At 34.0% G+C, this 20,685-nt stretch overlaps 1 non-coding gene across 1 annotated transcript; it reads left to right on the forward strand.

Annotated features, from left to right (window-relative positions):
• The first annotated feature begins 13,789 nt into the window (after positions 1 to 13,789).
• LOC140513000 (U6 spliceosomal RNA) lies at positions 13,790 to 13,898 on the forward strand. Its single transcript, XR_011970045.1, has one exon. It is a non-coding gene; the product is annotated as a U6 spliceosomal RNA (small nuclear RNA).
• The last annotated feature ends 6,787 nt before the right edge of the window (positions 13,899 to 20,685 follow it).

The following is a 20,685-nucleotide window of genomic DNA, read 5'->3' on the forward strand; positions in this document are numbered from 1 at the left end:
AGACAAATTTACTATAATGCTTTTAGTACTAGAGTTTGACCTTTTCAAGATCAGAGCTGTGACAGGAATTTTGTACTTACAGACTATAGAAATAGTCATGGAACACATGAATTGTTCCTATGTAATTCAAGTTTGTTGGAGGTAGAAGTAACCATTTCCTCTTCCTTTTTTCTACTTTTTTTCTTTTAATAATAACTGACAGATCTATTAATCAACATTGGGTCAATCTCTTATAGCACTGGTTGTCTGTTTCTATGGCTGACTGAATTTATGCTCATTGATAGTTCAGCTGAAATGCCAAGAACTGAAGAAACACCACCTTATTTTCCTCTCTGATGAGTCAATAAAAGAAGAATGACTTGATCAGTAATCTCGGACTACTAATTGTGCACTGATCTTATAGTAAAAAATAGAGGGGGATTCTCATCCCACAATGGTTAATGCCATGGAACTCTTCAAATATCACTTAGTGATTCTCTCACTTTATCTATAAGAAGTAAAGTGGAATGAAGGACTTCCAGCTGGAACACAGCTGTCCCCAAATGTCCCCAAATAATTACCAAGTATAATTATGGACAACTTTAAAGTGCATCTATATGTAAATGTGGATAATAATAAAAAAACATTGATACATAATATTTCCAGTTTTCAAGTCAAAACATATTTATTGAACACCTATTATGTGGCAGGTGCTAGCACTAGGGATATGTAGAAAGGCAAAAGATAGTTTCTGCTCTCAAAAAACTCAGTGTAATGAGAGAGACAATGTTCAAATGGCTATGGACAAACAAGATATAGACAGGACAGTTTTGAGGTGATCTCAGAAAAATGAGAAGAAAAGCACTCAGAAAAATTAGCACTAAGAGGGGTAGGCAAAGGTTTCTTGCCACAGGAGGAATTTTACTGATACTTGAAGAAAGCCAGAAGTCTGAGACAAGGAGAAGGAACATTCAGTTAAAGGGAGCAACCAGTTTCTCAAAGTCGGGACCACCTCTCCCTCTCTCGAGAGCCGATTGCCATTCCAGTGAAAAGGATGAGCCACCACAACTAAGAGTCTATTGCCTAAAAACTGGAAGATGCAAATAAGAAAAAATCAGAGGATACATTCAGAGGCAAATGGGAGGGACCATCCTGTTTCAGCTTAGTCTTTTTCTCCCCAACTATCATATTCTTTCATGGAGAAAGGTTTTTTAAAAGAATACTGAAGGTGTAATTAAAAAACCCAAACTATAATAATCAGACACTATGTCAACAACAGAATTCCAACATGAACTCTCTTTCTAGGATCACATCATTCAGAACTCTTGCTGAGAGGTTTCAGGTCAATTAATAGATACAATCAAGTCTCAGACTCTACACTTTTTTTTGGTGTGGTGATTGTTGTACTTGGAATTATCAAATTACATCATCCTCCATGGAGACTCTCCCTCAAATACCTCATCCTGGCAAGTAAGGTAACATTACTTTCTCAGAGCCTCTTCTACAAACTTTGCCAGGATCAGTTGAGTAGGAAAGACTTCAATTATACCTATTCCTTTTTGGACTTCTTTTGCCATTTGTATTAGTCTATTTTTAAGTTATCATTTTCTTCAGTATTCTTGGGGGTCTGTTTTTAGGAAGCTGTTGACTCGATTTTTATGATTTTCTTGCATAAGTCTCATTTCTCTTCCCAGTTTTTCCTTTACTTCTCTGACTTGATTTTCAAAATCATTTTTGAGCTCTTCCATGGCCTGCAACCAGTTTGGAGACTTTTGATGTAGGATCTTTGACTCTGCTGTTGTCCTCTGGTTGTATGTCCTGATTCCAGGTCACCAAAAATTCTATTTATGATGTTTGTTCATCTTTCCAGCCAAACTCTTGACTTTTCTGATTCTTTGTCAAGGTGGGACCCTGCTTCCTGCACGGGTGGGTGTACTGAACCAGGCTTCAGGAATTTTTGCATCAACCACTTGATCCCCCACCTTCTGTGGGCCCAGAAGTCTGGAAGCTGCCTTTGCCACTGCTGTTACTGCTGCCACTACTGCTGCCACCATCCCCACTTCCCCGGGCTGGGGCTGGACCTGGCCAGACCTAGTGCTCCTCTTTCACCCAGGTCCCACAGAGTTTTCCCACTGATCTTTTTGGTGTTTGGCAGTTGAGAAGTTTGGACATTGTCACAGTGATGTCTGCTCTGGGTCAGTCTGTGTTGGTGTGACCCACACCAGACTGTACTCCACAACCAACTTGGTACAAAAGACACTTTATGTCAATTTTCCAGGTTGTCTTGAGCTGGATATTTGTTATACATGGTCATTTTGTGGGTTCTGTAGCTCTAGAATTTGTTCAGAGTCATTTTTACAAGGTATTTGGAGGGCTTTGGGGTAGAATTCAGGGAAGACCCTATTTTCATTCTGCCATCTTGATTCTGCCACTCAATCACCTTTTAAAAATATTATGTTATGTAAGTGCTTATTTTATTCCATAAATAAAAAATAACATAAGTATTTTTCAAAAATAAAGTCATATGGATATCAGCTATGTTTTATTGTTTATTTAATTATTTTGTTAAATATTTCCCAATTATATTTAAAAATTTATTTTTAGCTTGCAACATTCAGTTCTACAAGCTTTTGAGTTCCATATATTCTTCCCTTAACCCTCTAAAAGACTGCATGCAATCTGATACAGGCTCTACATATACATTCACATTAAACATATTTTCACATTGCGCAAAGAAGAATCATTACCAATGGAATGAATCATGAGAAAGAGGAAACAAAACAAAACAAAAAAGAGAGAGCCAATAGTATGCTTTGATCTGCATTCAAATTCCATAATTCTTTCCTTGGATATGGATAGCATTTTCCATTATGAGCCCTTTGGAGTTGTCTTAGGACTTTATATTGCTGAGAAGAGTGAAGTCTATCAAAGTTAGTCATTGCACAATGTAACTGTAACTGTGTACAATTTTCTCCTGGTTCTGCTCCCCTCACTCAGTATCAGTTCATATAAATCTTTCGAAGATTTTTTCAAGTCTGCCTGCTCATCATTTCTTATAGCACAATAGTATTCCATAACATTCATATTCCACAACTTGTTCAGTCTTTCCCCAATTGATGCACATCCCCTTAATTTTCAGTTCTTGGATACCATAAAAAAGCTGCTATAAATATTTTTGTACATGTGGGTTCTTCTCCCATTTACATGATATTTTTGTGATATAGCCTTAGTGGTATTTCAGGGTCAGAGGATATGTACATTTTTATAGCACTTTGGGTATACTTCCAAATTGCTCTCCAGAATGGTTGGATCAGTTGAAAACTCTACCAACAATGCATTAGTGTTACAATTTTCCCACATCTTCTCCAGCATTTATCATTTTCCTGTTTTGTCTTGTTAGCCAATCTGACATATGTTTAATAAGACAGGTGTGATGTGGTACCTAAGAGTTGTTTTGATTTGTATTTCTCTAAGCAATAGTGATTTAGATCATTTTTTCATATGACTATAGATATCTTTAATTATTTCCTCTGAAAATTGCCTGTTCATATCCTTTGACCACTTATCAATTGAGGACTGACTTGCATCCTTATAAATTTGACTCAATTCTCTCTATGTTTTTAGAAATGAAGCCTTTATCAGAGGCATTGGTTATAAAAATCCTTTCCCGGTTTTCTTCTTCCCTCCTCATCTTGGTTGCACTGGCTTTGTTTGTACAAAAGCTTTTCAATTTAATATAATCAAAATTATCCATTTTGCATTTCATAATGTTCTCTCTCTCTTGTTTGGTCATAAATTCTTCTGTTCTCCATAAATCTGACAGGTAAATTATTCCTTGCTCTCCCAGTTTCCTTATAGCATTTGCCTTTACATCTAAATATTGTACCCATTTGGACTTCATTTTGTTATACAGCATCAGACGCTGGTCTGTCCCCAGTTTCTGCCATACACTTTTCCAAATTTCCCAGCAATTTTTGTCAAATAGTGAGTTTTTATCCCAGAAGTTCTTATCAAACAGTAGATTACTATAGTCATTGACTGCTGTGTCTTGTGTACCTAACCTATACCACTGGGACCCCATTCTTTTTCTTAGCCAGGACCAAGTAGATTGATGATTGCTGCTTTATGATACAATTTAAGATGTTGCATGGCAAGGCCACCTTCCCTTGCATTTCTTTTCATTAATTCTCTTGATATCCTGGACCTTTTGTTCTTCCAGATGAATTTTGTTAATTATTTTTTCTACCTCTATAAAATAATTTTTGGTAGTTTGATTGGTATGACACTGAATAAATAAATTAATTTAGACAGAATTATATCAATTTTATTATACTAGCTTGGCCTACCCATGAACAACTGACGTTTTTCCAATTATTAAACCTGACTTTATTTGTGTGAAAATTGTTTTGCACTTGTGTTCATATAGTTTCTGGGTTCATTTTGGCAGGTAGATGCCTCAATATTTTATAATGCCTACAGCAATTTTAGATGGAATTTCTCTTTGTATCTCTTGCTTTTGGGTCCAATTACATTTTAATCTAGTCCAAGACATGTTCATATTGTTGTGGGCCACATGTTTGATACCTGTTCTCTAATCTACTACTGTAAGCACAATGGTTCAGCATTATTAGAACTGACTTTAAAGACATAGAAAAGACCTTGTGTCCTATAATTTGAGAAGTGCTAGGGAAGTCCAGTCATCAGAATAATCTCTTCCACCCAAATATGTACTTGAAACCCAACTGGTAGAGATTTAATGCTTCCCTCTTTTCAGTTCTCGTATCACTTTGCTTGTCATCCTTTTAATGCATTTTCATGCTCTAGTTTTAAAATGTTGTCTTTTTTTCAGCTGCTGCATGCCAAAGAAATATGGCAAGCTTGTTAAAAGGTGCATACATATCTACATGACAAAACAGGAAAATTACAAATGCTGGAGATGTGGGGAGATTGGAGCACTAATTAATTGTTGGTGGAGTTGCAAACTGACCCAAACATTCTGGAGAGCAATTTAGAACTATGCCCAAAGGGTTATAAAAATGTGCATACCCTTTGACCCAGCAATACAACTTCTAGGTCTGTATCACAAAGAATCACATAATGAGAAAAGAGCCCACATGTACAAAAATATTTATAACATCTCTTTTAATGGTATCCAGGAACTAGAAATTGAAGGGATTCCCATTAATTGGATAATGGCTGAATAAGTTGTGGTACATGAATATCATGGAATGTTATTGTGCTGTAAGATAAGATAAGCAGGCAGACTTCAGAAAAACCTTTAAAGACTTTTATGAATTGATGCTGAGTGAAGTGAGCAGAATCAGGAAAACATTGTGCACAGTAATATCCACATTGTTGATGACTTAGCTCCTTTCAGCAATACAAGAACCTAAAACAACTCCAACAAACTCATGATGGAAAATGCCATCCACATCCAGACAAAGACATATGGAGCCTGAATGCAGATTGAAGAATACTTTTTGCTCTCTTTTTTTTTGTTTTCTTTTCTTTTTTTTCTTTCTCATGGGTTTTCCCATTCATTCTAGTTCTTCTGTACAATATGACTAATGTGAAAATATGTTTAACAAGATTGTATATGTAGAGCCCGTATCTAACTGCATGATGTCTTGGGGAGGTGGATGGAAAAAGAGGTAGAGAAAATTTAAAACTTATGGATGTGAATGTTGAAAACTAAAACTAAATAAATAAATTTTTTAAAAAGTACACATATACATATCAGTACATCATATAAATTTGATTTAAAGACAGAAAGTGATTGGGAAGAAAGGAAGGACACATATTAACTTGTTCAGACCTGGATTTTCCTTGCCTTAATCTTATTATAAAATATCTCTTGCATATGTTTCCAACACTAATTCCTTTCATTAAGAAGCAGTAATATAACAGACTATTCGAGTTCCATACTCTAGTGATACATTTTGTGTAACAGATTAGAAGTTGAGTTTGGTGTTGTGTTTTCCATAGTACTGCATAGTAAAGCATGTGCTGTATAACATCACATTTCTTTCTTGACTTTCTCATCTCCTAGTGTAATTTAAATTAAAAAAAAAATCAAAGAAAACATATCCATAAACCTTTAAGAGAACTTTAAGCTGGATAAATTCTTATTAATCTCAAATATTTGGTATTCTGCATTTGGTTCTGAGGAAGTCAAAGGTAGAATTATATCTCTCGCTATCTGGTTTCCTTAATGAAATTGTTTCTTTTAATTATCTTGATTTTTAAATATATCTTGATTCTTGTGGATACATTCAATGGTAATGTAAAGTCTTGATTTAGTTTTACTACTTTTAAGCAATATATACTTTTAAAACTTTTTTTCTTATGAAATGTTTTAGGCAGTATCTCTCTAACCTTTTAGTGAAACTTTTGTGTGTTTGTTCTTCTCATTTTCTTTTCACTGACCCTAAGAATTTTTACATTTTTCCTTTGTAGAACTATTTGGATCAGTTATCATACAACAATTGATTTTTCCATCTTCTTTTTAAATACTTTGCCTTTTTTGTTTCAAATGTCATCTTCTTGCTTTTTGCTTCAATTTTCTCCTGCTCCCCTGTTTCAGGAAACCATAATAATGTTTTAAAATAATGTCTTAAAAATAATGTCTTAAAATAATGTCTTAAAAAACAAAAAAAATGATAAAGAAAAGGTAATAAAGCAAAATCAATTCAATAAAATATGTAGTTATATGCATTTTTCTACACCTATGCACCCAGCCTCTGCAGAGAGAGTCAACGGAGGTATCAAGAAGTGAAAGTAAGAATATAATTTGGAAATGATTGCTTTATTAATTTTATGTAGCATCACTTGTTAGATTTCCATTAATTAATTCATATCTCACAGGATTAATTATTTAAAGTTGCACAAAATAAGCATATTTGATCAAGGTTAAACTTAAAGCCTTTTCTTCCCATCTTAAGTACCTTAAATGAATGTGACATTTTCTGAATAGATTGGTATCATGATGACTTTTACTCATTTTCTTGGACCAAAATTGCTGATTTACTTATTTCAAAATCAAAAGAAATTTTTTTTTAGAAAATAATGAGTTATAACATAAATAATACAATGTGATGAAACCAGGCAAGTTCACTTCTTGTCCAGAGTAAATCGTCTTGCTTATTTCACAGTCATGATATACCTGAAGGAAATACATGGAATGGAAATGTACCCAAAAACTTCTTATATTATCTTCGAGAATATCTGATGTGATAATTTATATGCAGACCTATCCATACTTAAAAATCCATCATTTTATATAGGGCACTACAAATTATCTTTTAGGCTCCATGTCGAGTAAATTGAGAAAAGTGAGTGTTGCTAGGGGCTATCCTGCTCTATAGTCATTTGCAATAAATTAAAATATATGCAATTTGCTTTAATTATATAATTTGCTTCCAAGTTATATACACACTATATAACCTTGTCTTTAAGACCAATGTGCAACCTTTTTACTTAAAACTTTCCCTTTACCTCGTAGAGCAAGTAGTTTATTATAATGTATCTATTTTAGGTGTATTTATTTAAATATTTATAAACCAGCCACTCAGCATGCCATCTAGACGCCATACAAAGTGAAAAATCATATATAATTCAGAGCAGCAAATTGCCTACAAAACAGATAGACTTTAATAGAGGAAACCCTTATTCAAACTTCCTTCGCTGTTCTTTCATCTGGCAAGAAGAGAATGACTAGCAATCTCATTCGATTTTCCATACTCTTCTCAATACCTTTCAGACAACAATCTTTTAATTTTATATTTACAGCATCCAAATAATTCCTTGCATTCCAAACAGTAGAGGATAAAAGAATTGTTCAACTCATATTTTAGTATATTATCTTATAAGTTAGTAACTCTATAACCTAAATGCTGTTAGTATCTTGGTATGTGGTTGCAGATTTGAAAGAGAAGAATAACCACATGAAAACTTAGATATCTATAATTTTTCTAAATGGGAAATCAGAATTATCATCTAGGTCACATAAAATTTTTAGATGAGTTTAGTACTATCAAAGTAAAGGTGAAGATTGAAGCTGTTGTCCAGATAATTCAAGCAGAAAGGCAGTTGGGCCAATTGCCTGAATGTTTCCTGATGAAATCACTTCAGTGTCTAATTTATCTTGAAAATTATATCATTTTCTAATTTCCTACATCTTTTGTAGACCTGGCCTTGATATCTTTCTACTTCATAAAGACTGGATTTTTGTTCAAAAGGTTTTATTCTCCCTCTCCCCAATCAATTTGGCAAAAGTTCATGTTGCTTAAAATGAGAAATTAATAGCATTGGCAGGAGCCAAGTGGAAAGGCCAAATACGCTTGCTGTTTAGCAACCCTGCTATTCTAGTCATAGGCTTCCTCTGAGCATGGGCTGCCAATGCTGTTTGCTTGCCAAAATGTTTGTAGTCTAGTGATATGGACAAATGGGCTAATTTGAAACCATTAAATTCATTTCACTTATGATCTGAATCAGATTAAAACCCAAACCTCTAAAGGTAAAAGCCATGTGTATTAATTCATTGTATTATGAAGACCCAGGGCAAGATGATTCCAATAACATTAAAAAATGAGTTAAAATTGAAATATAAATAATTTACCAAACAAGAAGCCTCAACTAATAGTCTATAACATGCTCAATTTCAATAGCTCTCTGATCTGTAGTGTCCATCAGTGTAATTCATTTCATATGTGACTACTCTTGCAAATATTTGTTGATTGCAAGACTTTCAGACGATAATGGTGTGCTTAAGCTTTGCCTAGGCAAGCTAGAATGGGTGATTGCTATTCAGTACGTGTACTTTAATATCTGAGAACATAGGTATTTGAAATTTGAAGCTAATACACTTGGAGGGGGTTATTTTATCTTCAGTCGATGTATCCAGTGGCCAACTACAAAGTGCTTAATTTGGTAATTAAGAAGGAATCTAAGACTTGTCTTTTCTTAATCTGTTTTCCATGCCATTATCCTTACGTAAGTTAAAGTTATTGGAACACATAAGGTACTGCATACTGAGATGTCTTATTTAGGTGACCATATCTCATCAGATATCAGGGTAAAGGCAAGCAGAGAACTCGTTGGATTGGTGTGAACAACACTAATTTGTACCAGAAATATAATAATTAGATAGATGTACTTGACTACACCCTATTTTAAGCAATCTCCTATTGGATTCAGGGACTCCTGCTCAAAAAATGGCAGTCAAAATGATAATATGAGGTTGTAGCTCCTCTGACCTCTCCTATCATCTGTAAACAAAGTTCAACCTAATCATGGGGAGTAGTAAAAATATAGATTTAAATGTGTGACTGAATGCTGTGTCCAAAGTCTTACAGTGTGGTTTTCAAAGATTTTTCCAGTATTTCTGAGAACTCAACCAATGAATTAGATAAATTATTTTTCAAATATGTGATTATTATATTACATTATTTTTGAACTATAGGACCAAATCACTAGTACAGAGTTTATGAAGTAATCCAGTGAAGTACAATAGCATAAGATGAATATTCATCTAAAATATCCTGGACAGATAGATCTCTACCCTATTTTATAAGGTTTTCAGGAAAAGATATTTTAACAATATTAATTTAGCTTTGGGCAATATTGTCTACAAAAATGCTATCCCTAAGAATTTAAGAAGCTTCTAGGAGACAGATCCTTGGCTTGCCATGGCAAACAAATGTATAGTCATTATTAAATATGAACTAAATAATTTTAGAAGATTTAAACAGAAGGAAATGTTTAAACAGGGGTAAATAAAATCTGTGTTTTTTTTCTTTTTTTCAAAGCACTATTATAGAAAATTAAAATTCTTCATGATTGAATATTATTTCATATGTGGAAGGACTTTGTTAGTTATAGACAATAACAAAAAGGTTGCTATCTGACACCATTTTCAAAGGATCATGTCATTTAGCTGATGAATTTATTTTGCTCTATAAGGTGAACATGAACAGATGAATACATTCAGATTTGATGTGTGAAAATGAGTAAAAATGAAATGTTTGTATATTTTAATAATTGCATTCATTTACATTTGGTCTGAAATTTGGGTTCTAATTTCTATTTAATTTTGTGATATGAAGCAATAATTTTGTTTGCTTGATTAAAAAAGTCTTTTGAAAAGAAAAATAATTAATGTAAAATCAGTGTTTTTAAAAATTCTATATTAACTCAATTAATTTGTCATTCAGGGGTTATAAATGTCAATTTAAAATGGAGCTTATTAAAATATTAGCATAATATTTACTATATCTAGTTAGATATTCTTTCAAAGAAAATATTATATTCTTATTTCTAGAATACAGTGTATCAAAAATAATTTTATTTATAAAACGTGAAATGTAAAAGGTAATGTAATGTAAATGTAAAATGTAAAATGTAATGTAAAAAAAAAATCTTACTCTTTGTTAGACTTTCTGAACATTAGTTCCTGAAATGCATAAAATGCAGTAACAATTGCAGAGTCAATTTGATCCCAAATTTTCCAGAGTTAATTGAAGTTTTGACAAATTATTAAGGATGACAGCTTTAATTTCCTTTCTTTCTTTCTTTGTAATATTACAAATTGACCACAGCAAAATGGTCTTATTGCATGGAAGTTACTGTAAATTTTCTTTTTTCCTAAAAATACTAACAAATAACGATCAGAAAGAAATCTAATGGCCATACAAAGAGCCAGCTTTAGTTACAATGTGCTTTTAGACTTTATTTTTGTGCTCACTTATGTTGGATTACACTCATTTTTTAAAAATCTTCTTTAAAGTCAGTTTCATTATTACAATAAAAGAAAAAATTACTGTGATCTCATGAGGACATGAATGTTCATACTACATAAATATTCAAAGAAAATGCATTTTACTATGATTAGACATATAATGAATACTAACAAAAAGGAATGCAATGCTAATTTAAAATTGAAAGTTATTTTACTCATAAGGGTCAGCTTTTTTCAGATGTATAAACAGATGGATAATAACAGCGGTTAAAAATGTCAAATTTGAAAGCATTTCAAACCCTCTTATTTATTGCATTTCCATAGAAATACAGACATATTAAATAGAAAAGACCTGACAGGTCAATAAGTCCAGCCCACTTTCCTGGCCTTCAAATGACACAAATCTCCTTTTGATGTGAGATAGATGGATTTGGGGGTATTTGGAAACAAGTATAAAAAAGAATCCTTTATTTGTATAAGTTGTATGCATAGGCAGAGAAAAGAAAGTGAGGCAGAAAATATTATAGAGGGAATTATTTAGACTTTGTTCAGTATTTAGAAAAGTACTTATCTCTACCCCACCCTAGGATTTTCCCCATTCATTTGTCATTTCCCTCTTCCAAAAATATTGTTATCCTCATTTTTTTATGAGATCATGGAAGAGAGTCCATAAAATCCTTTTCAATTCTTAAGTTCCTTGATTTAGTGATAATGTGGCAGACCTGCCATGAGTTGAGAGTGATAGATAACAAAAGCATGGCCAGAGTACTACCTACACTTGTACACATAAAAAATGAAAATGCCCTATTGGAAGATCTTGACCATCTTCAGTAGATTCTCCCTATGGGGAACCTGGACAAGAATAATACAAGATAATATTCTATATGTTTATCATTCTCTGCACCAAATGGAATACCCATATTGTGGAGATCATAAAGCCACTGAAGTAGAAAGTAAATATTGAGGGGGGAGGGGATCAGTGTGAAATAAGGGATAGAATCATTATTTAGATGGAAGAAAAAAGGTAGTACCATCCAACTTTTATTTTGCACTTTTTTTTTAATCTAAGAAAAAGAATCTTTGGGTGAGAATGAGCAGAACAAAAATCGACTATACAGAAATTGACCAAAGATGAATAAGTATATATGAAGCAAGTGTTTGCCTGACCAGATGCACTGCATTTTAGATTAATTCACAAAATGGCAGATATGATTATTGAACCACCATCAATAATCTCTGAAAGATTTTGAGAACGATAGAGATGATAAGACTGAGAAAAGGTATCATGAATGTCCCTGTGAATTCATTGGTATAAGGAACTCCAGGGTGAGAAAACTGATTCTAACAAGGCAGGTCTGCACCTTCTCTGTAACTTATAATCTTGAACCCTCTGAAGTTAGTAACTTGTCAAGCACTACACAGTCAATATATGTCAAAAGCCGCATTCGAGTCCCAGTCCACTATCCCGTGTTGTCCCTTAACATGCAGTTAATGAAAGGAAGATGTCTTTATTTTCAAAACAGAGTAGAGAGTGGAGATTATAAATTAGAAGTCAATTTGTCTTTGATTCTTGGTAAAATTCTACAATGCATTATTATTACCATGGTGAGAGAACACTGAGAAAAGAAAGCAGTGGTCAAAAAGGGGCAATATGTTTTCAACAAGAAAAGAATCTTTCATATTAACAATATCTCCCTATTTGACAGGATTTCTAGTTTTCCTGCTCAGGATAATGATGATATAATTTTTGTAAAACTCAAAAAGCCATTTTGTATATTCCTTCATGCATATTTTAAAATCTCTACTTAGGGGCAGCTAGGTGGTGCAGTGGATAGAGCACCACTGCAGCTGTCAGGAGGACCTGAGTTCAAATCTCACCTCAGACACTTGACACGCATTAACTGTGTGACCTTAGGCAAGTCACTTAACCCCAATTGCCTCATCCTGGGTCATCTCCAGTCATCCTGATGAATATCTGGTCACTGGACTCAGATGGCTCTGGAGGAGAAGTGAGGCTGGTGAGCTGCATAACCCTCACTCACTGAAAGCAAAGTCAAGTGCAAGTCATGTCATCATTTCTCTGATGGCATGGTCTTCTTCAGCAACAAAGGACAAACACACACACACAAAATCTCTACTTATAGACAGAATGGAGATATGTGGGCAGCATGATAATATGGATAGATAGATTAAAATTGATTAAATAAATAGATTCCAAACTTAGTCATTAATGGAATCATAGAGACCTTAAAGAAAATCTTTATGGAGTCTTTTTATACTTTATCCTGCACTACTAAACATTGTTTATAATCAATGACTGATGAGGCATATCTAGCAAGCTTATCAAATTTGTAGACGACACAATGTTGGGAAAGATAACTAATACACTGGATAACAGAGTCAAGATGAAATGTTGAACTAAATTTGCTAAGGTGAAACTTTGTAATTTTAATATGGATTGAAAGAAATTGAATTTGAAAATTCCTCTTCAAAAGTATAAAAATGGAGAGGTGTGGGTAGACAGCAATTCATTCAATAACATTCTAAGGATTTAAGTAAGTAAGTTAACAGTGTGATATGACAATTTAAAAATCTAACATGACTAGTCTGAATTAAGAGAGGAAGAATACTCCAAACATGAGAGTTGATGGTACTTCTGTACTCTGCCCTGGTCATTTCTACATTTTATTCAATTCTAAGTTTGACATTTTAGGAATGACATATATTATTAAGAAAGTGTCCAAGGGAGGGTATCCAGAATGGCAAAGGTTATTAAGATCATGATATAAGAAGATTCACATGGAACTTCCAAGTAAGATTACTGAATGAAAGTTATCAAAGGAGCCTAGCTGTCTCATGAATATCCTAACAGAAAGCTAAAAAACAAAACTAAACAAACAACAAAAAAGACCCATCAAAACTTCCAAAGAGAAATATCTAGAAAATGTTGTGACCATTCTTCTGGAAAAGCCTTATGCAGGCACGGGTAAACAAGCTAGAAGCCCATTGGTACTAAGATCAGGAATGGTCCAGGGACATTTATTATATACATAACTGTATCAAGAGGGGAAACAGGAGTGTACGTTTCAGCAGCTCATAGACTAAAATTGGAGTGATACCAAGAAGATTAGCAAGGCCCCTGTGCATGGATGACATTCAAATTCATGAAGCTTTCCATATTTTTAATGGTTATAGCAACCTATTTGATAAAGTCAAAGCCTCCAGCTTCTTGCATAAGAACTCACTCTTTGACAAAAACTGCTGGGAAAACTGAAAAATAGTGTATCATAAACTAGGCATAGACCAACATCTTACCATATGTATGAAGACAGAGTCAAAATGGGTACATGATTTAGATTTAAAATCTGATAATATAAGGAAATTAGGAGACAAGAAATAGTTCACCTGTCAGAATTATGGAAAACAAAAGAATTTATGACCAAAAAAAGAGATAGAGAACATTATGAAATGCAAAATGGATAATTTTGATCACATTAAATTGAAAAAAAGTTTTGCACAAACAAAACCAATGCAACCAAGATTAGGAGGAAAGCTGAAAACTGGGATAGAATTTTTACAACAGTATCTGTAGTAAAGATCTCATTTCTAAAATATCTAGAGAACCAAGTCAAATTTACAAGACTACCAGTCATTCTTCAAATGATAAATGGTTAAAGGACATGAATAGGCAGTTTTCAGAGAAAGAAATTAAAGGTATCTATAGTCATATGAAAAAATGCTCTCAATCACTACTCATTAGAGAGATACAAATCAAAACAACTCTGTGGTACCACATCACACCTATCATATTAGCTAACATGACACAACAGGAAAATTATAAATGTTGGAGAAGATATGGGAAAGTTGGAACACTAATTCATTGTTGGTGGAGCTGTGAGCTGATCCAACCGTTCTGGAGAGAAATTTGGAACTATGACAAAAGGGCTATAAAATATGTATATCCTTTGACCCAACAATACCACTTCTAGGGCTGTATCCTAAAGAGATCATAAAAATGGGAAAAGTACTCACATGTACAAAAACATTTATAGCAGCTCTTTTTATGTTTTCCAAGAACTGGAAATTGAGGGGATGCCCATCAGTTGGAATATGACTGAACAAGTTGTGGTATATGAATGTAGTGGAAAACTATTTTGATGAACAGGAAGACTTCAGAAAACCCTGGAAAGCCTTATATGAACTGATGCTCAGTGAAGTGAATAGAAACAAGAGAATACTGTACACAGACATAGCCACAGTGTGCAATGACTGATTTTGATAGATTTATCAGCAATGCAAGGATCTAAAGCATTTCTAAAGGACTCATGATGGAATGCAGAGTGAAGCAGACTATTTTCTGTTTTGTTTTATCTTTTTTATCCTTTTTTACTTTCTCATAGTTTCTTCATTCGTTATAATTCTTCTATGCAACATGACTAATATGAAAATGCCACATAATTAGAATGTATGTGTAGAGCACATATCAGACTGCATACTGTCTTGGGGAGGGAGGGAGGGGAAGAAAATTGAAAACTTATAGAAGTGAATGTTGAAAATTAAAAATAAACAAATTGAAAACTGTAAAAAAGGGGGGAGACAAAACCTATGTGAATGGATAGAGAAACTCCAGGGATCTTACAAACCTGAAGTCCTTTGCCTACTCTGACTGCTCTAACTGTTTCTTCTGAGGATGTGGGGCTGGGAACTGGCAACACTGTGACTTAGAAACTCTGGGCTGGATCAAAATCCATAGTGCTCAAACTTGAGATTCCTTGAAGACTAGAGTTCTCCAAACATAGAACATCAGGTATGGGTGTGCAAAGGGTAGGGTATGGTGGCTGAAAACTTCTAGCACTCTGAGAACAAGAGCATTTGCAAAGGCATTAGTAGAAGTCCAGTAATTGAATTCAGGGCCAAACAGTACCTGACACTCCCATTCAAAATTCAAGGAGGATACGCAACCTAACCCTAGAAGTCCCAAATTGGAAACTGAGGCCAAAGATTTACGAAAGCACAAGATGACACTGATCACCATGAAGAAATATTGCATGTCAAGAGACTCCCCAGATCCATATTCAGAAGAGTCATACTGGACCCAGATGACTCAGGAGGAGAAAGTGAGGTTGGTGATCTTGTATAACCCTCCCTTATGCAAATCAGTCAATTGCAAGTCATGTCATCATCTTGATGTCATGATCCTGTTCGAGAATGAAGGACAAACACAGCAACAACAATCCCGAAGAGGCAAGTAGCTTCATAACAACCAAAGTCAGAATCTCAGAGAAAAGAGTGAGTCACTTGGCCACAATGACTAAGATTTGGAAGAAATAAAGCAAGCAACTATAAGAGAATGATTTGGCCACAAGGACTAAACACTATCTGAAGAAATTAGGCAAAAGATTACACAATGAAATTATAAGTTAAATAAATGTTCTGGAAGGAGAATAAAGAGCTTTTCTAAAATGTGGAAAAATAAACTCAAGTAACAGACTCCCTGAATATGAAAATGGAAGATTTGATTAAAGGAACTGGTGGGATTTAGAAAAGAGAAGAGTTAGTAAACACATGGTAACTATCTTGCAGAACTTTTCGTGAGAGAATAGAGTAGTTTTCTTGTCCCCAGAGCATAGAATTAAGAGCAAATGGTGGAATTGCAGAAAGAACATATTTGCGGTTCACTTTAAGGACAAATTTACTAATACTTATAGTGAACTAATTATGGAAGGGGTTGCTTTGGGAAGTAGTGAATTCTGCCATACTCAAGTTCCTTAAGAAAAACTGGACAACCACTTACGAAAGATGATCTGAGGGTGATTCATGTACAAGTACAGTTTGGCTTGGAGGCCCTCTGTATTTGATTCCAGTTCAACATTTTATGAGCTTATTGTCTGCATTTGAATTATCAGAGTTTTAATGTTCAAGGATCTGTTATATACTCAAAAATTGACTTTATCCATACCTTTACTATGGATGAATAGAAGAGAGCATCTATCATGCATTATGAAAAGTTTGAATCTAGAGTGAAGCCATTTGATCTGGCCAGCATTCATATGAATTTCCTATAATTTACAGATGAGCTGCCAACATTCTCCCAGATAAATAATCAGTGCCATTTTAATATTTTCTCAACAAGTTCAAAACCATGTTTAACAATAGCTGGTTGGTAACATATTAAGTTTGCTTCTTCAAAAGGTACTATGATGTAGATGTCACCCTCTCACACCCCCAAAATAAAAGACTATCCCACCACACCTTTCTGGCATTCTTAATTGATATCTATGTTTGACCTTAATGTGTTACATTTTTAAATGATTATATGAATAGCTTCACTAATTGTTGACATTACAGTGGGTAAATGTTTTCAATGATTCTTGAAACACACAAGTTTGAAGGCATCTGACTATGTTACATTCCCAGCTCACCATGCTTCTCATACAGTTAAAGGAAACACATTCGTATTTCTGGAGACCAAAGTGTTAGAATCTCTTCTGGAAAAAAAGGCCTTTCTGTCAGTCACACTGATATCAAAATAGGACTTGAGTCAGAGATCTTATTTGGAATTCTGGTAGGGATTTTGTTAACCAAACTGTAGACAGGAATAATGAAAGTCTTAGAGTCAGAGAGTGACACTAGCTAGTTAGTTATTCCTAATAACTAACCCTCATAGAGATCAATTATATAATTGTAGACTGCATTCTCTTTCTAATCAAGCTTGTACTGATTTGGCAGCACAATGGTTAAGACTGATTTCAGAATTTTTATATTTAAAAGAAGCCTGAATTTTGTCTGATTGGCATATATAGTAGCCCTTATTATTCCCCCACTGTCATTCTGTAGATGATACATCAATTAGGAATGAATACATTTATAGTTACCATTTCAATAGGATAGAGTCATTAGAGCCATTGAAGCAATGGGAAACAAGTCTTTGTTTGCTTGTCTAATTTGTAGGGCTTGGTCAGGGAGACTGAAAGACTTTTTTTTGTTTGTTTGTTTTTATCACCAAGACCATGTGGAAAGTTTACAGTCCTACTGACACGCTGGCACATAGGGACACTATTAGTAGGATAGGAGACCCAGACCTGAGAGTAACATAAGTTCTCAAAGGTTAATTTATTGAGAGTCAGATATAGTCTGCAAAGTGTGATGCTAAATGAATAACAGAGAAATACCAGAGATACCAGAGTGGGGTTGTAACAAACCAAATGTCCTATTTCAGCTGTTGCATGTTTTGCTGTGCCCTTGATACGATAGACTTGTCAACATGTTAAAGGTACTTCACAATAATTATGACAGTTTATCATTTATGCTGAGCCATCTAATTCTTTTATTTTTTTATGATTTAAAGCAAATACACAATAAGAAAAGAAAAATAAATATATTATAAACTTAAATACAAAATAAAGGGGAAAAAAGCATTGCTATGTGTATAGCAGAATGTAAGAGAGGATTCAAAATGTAGAGCAATGAATTTCTACTTCAGGAAAGTCTGTATAGTAAATACTATACATTATCATCGGAGCTGTCCATCTTTGCTTCCTCGTAAAAATTTTCTTTTGTTCTCTGCTGTGTACTTTTAAATTTGTTCTTATATACATACATACTATATATAAATATGTATATATACATACATTTACATACACTGTATCACTTTTCAGAATCACACATACTCAGTTCTACCCAAATCTTTCTTTCAAACTACCCAATTACTGATGACAATCTTAGGTATACAGTTTACATTTCCTTGTATAAAAAGTAAATGGTCTCTCCTTATTGAGTCCCTTGCAATTAGTCCTTGATGTTTATCTTATATTTCTCTTGGATATTTTATGTATGTCAAGTTTTATATTAAGTTCAGGTCTTTTTTGCAGTAAAATCTTGAATGTCTGGCAATTTTTTGAATGTCCATTTTTTTTCGTTCATGATTAACTTTGCTGAGTACAGTATTTTTGCCTGAAACCCCAGTTCTTTTGCTGTGTGATATATGGTGTTCTAGGATATGTAGTCTTTTATATAGCTGCTGCTAGATCTTATGTGATTGTAATTGTGACTCTGTCATATTTGAATTGTTTTTTTTCTTGTTGATCATAATATTTTCTCTCTGAGCTGGGGGTATTGAAATTTAACTATGATATTACTGTAGGTTTTCCTCATAAGATCTCTTTCAGGTGGTGATTGGTTTATTTTTGTACTTCTACTTTTCCCCTTGATCTAACAATTCAAGACAATTTTCTTTAATTATTTCTTATGTATTATTATATCAAGATTCTTTTTTTATCATAGCTTCCAGATAGTCTATGTTTTCTCTTCTTGATCTGTTCTCCAGATCAGTTGTTTTTCTTATGAGATGTTTGATATTTTCTTCTATTTTTTATTTTTATATTTTATTTTATTATTTCTTGGTCTCTTACAACTTTGCTGGCTTCCCCTTGCCCAATTCTAATTTTTAAGGAATTGTTTTCTTCCTTAAGATTCTAGATCTCCTTTTCCAGTTGGCTAATTTTTTTTTTCATAATCTTCTTGTTTTTCTTGGATTGCTCTTATTTTAAAAAATCCTCAATCTCTCATGTTTTATTTTTAAAAAACTTTAAAAAAGTTTTTCTATGAATTCTTTTTTGTGCAGGTAACCATGTGATGTTACTCTTTGGGGCAGAAGAGGCTTTTTTGCCTCAGTATCCTCCACTGAAGATGAACCCTGGTCTTCTGTATTCCCATTTCTGTAGTTGGATTCTTTTTCCTTGGCCTGTTCATTAAGAAAAATATAACAATTTGTAATCACCTGTAGTCCTAGGGTATGGGGGTGGTGCTCTGGCCTCAGTTTCTCCTGAAGTTCCTCACTGTGGTCTGGAACTGAAACCAAGAACTCTGACCTACTACAAGTGTCCATAGACATCGGTGACCCTACCTCACTTCTTCTGCACTCACCTAACTGTGCTGATTCCTTCTCAATCAGGGTCACATCTCAGGAGCAGAGCTGGGCCTGGCATGCCTTATCATAAGAGATTCCCTCAGTCTTCCCCTGCTCAGACACTGGATTCCCCACACTGTCTGAGAGTGGAAAATTCTTGTGGCTGGAGTTGAGGCAATCTCCCAATCCAGCTATCCCCAAGGCAAGCCTCTTACTATTTCTGAGGAACTCACCTGGAGGTGTTTACCCTTCACAGGGGCCAAATCTCATTCCTTGAATTTTTCTTCTGTTCTCTGGTTGTCCCTGGAGGACTACTGTTCTGCTCCAACTCTTGCTTATTTTTACTGACTCTACATTTGCCGTGAGGCACTATTTTGTCTTTTTTTTTTTGTGGTGGAAATCTGGAGAGCTTTGAATTTTCTGACATACTCTACCATCTTCCCAGAATACTCTCCTAAGCCATCTAATTCTTTACTGAAAGATACTGTTAGCATTTTTTCCTGTGTGAGACATCTTGTAATGGGTGTTATCTGTAATTGGAATGAGAAGAAAAACAGATAAATTGGTGCAAGATCCTCTCTATTTTTTTTTTTAATTTTTTTCTTGGTAATCTCCCCATGACAGTTATGTGCATGGTACTGAGGTCAAAGTAAGATTAAGAGGGTGATAATAACTTTTAACCTATTAAAAGAGTCATCTTAAGTATTGAGACCATACTTGAAATGAAGAGATGATTACTATGTAGTCAATGACCATGTCTATTTGGTTAGAGATACAAATGGAATTGCCATTGGACTTTCCCCATGAGTTGACATATACCATTGTTAAATTGTATTGATAAATGAATTTGACCAGGAATTTCCCTTTTCTAGTTAAGCATCTATTTCAGAAGAAATAAGGAAACTTTGGTGAAACTGTTAACAGCCCTGTAAATTATCTCAGCTAATGATTATTAAGAAAATAAAAGATTCAGAAGGTTGGCCAAGTGTTTACAGATGTCTAAAAGAGCTGTGTATATTGATGGAAAGGATATTAAATCATACCTTTTTGTTTGTCAGAAAGT

This window comes from Notamacropus eugenii, chromosome 6 (genome assembly GCF_028372415.1).
Source record: "Notamacropus eugenii isolate mMacEug1 chromosome 6, mMacEug1.pri_v2, whole genome shotgun sequence".
NCBI lineage: Eukaryota > Metazoa > Chordata > Mammalia > Diprotodontia > Macropodidae > Notamacropus > Notamacropus eugenii.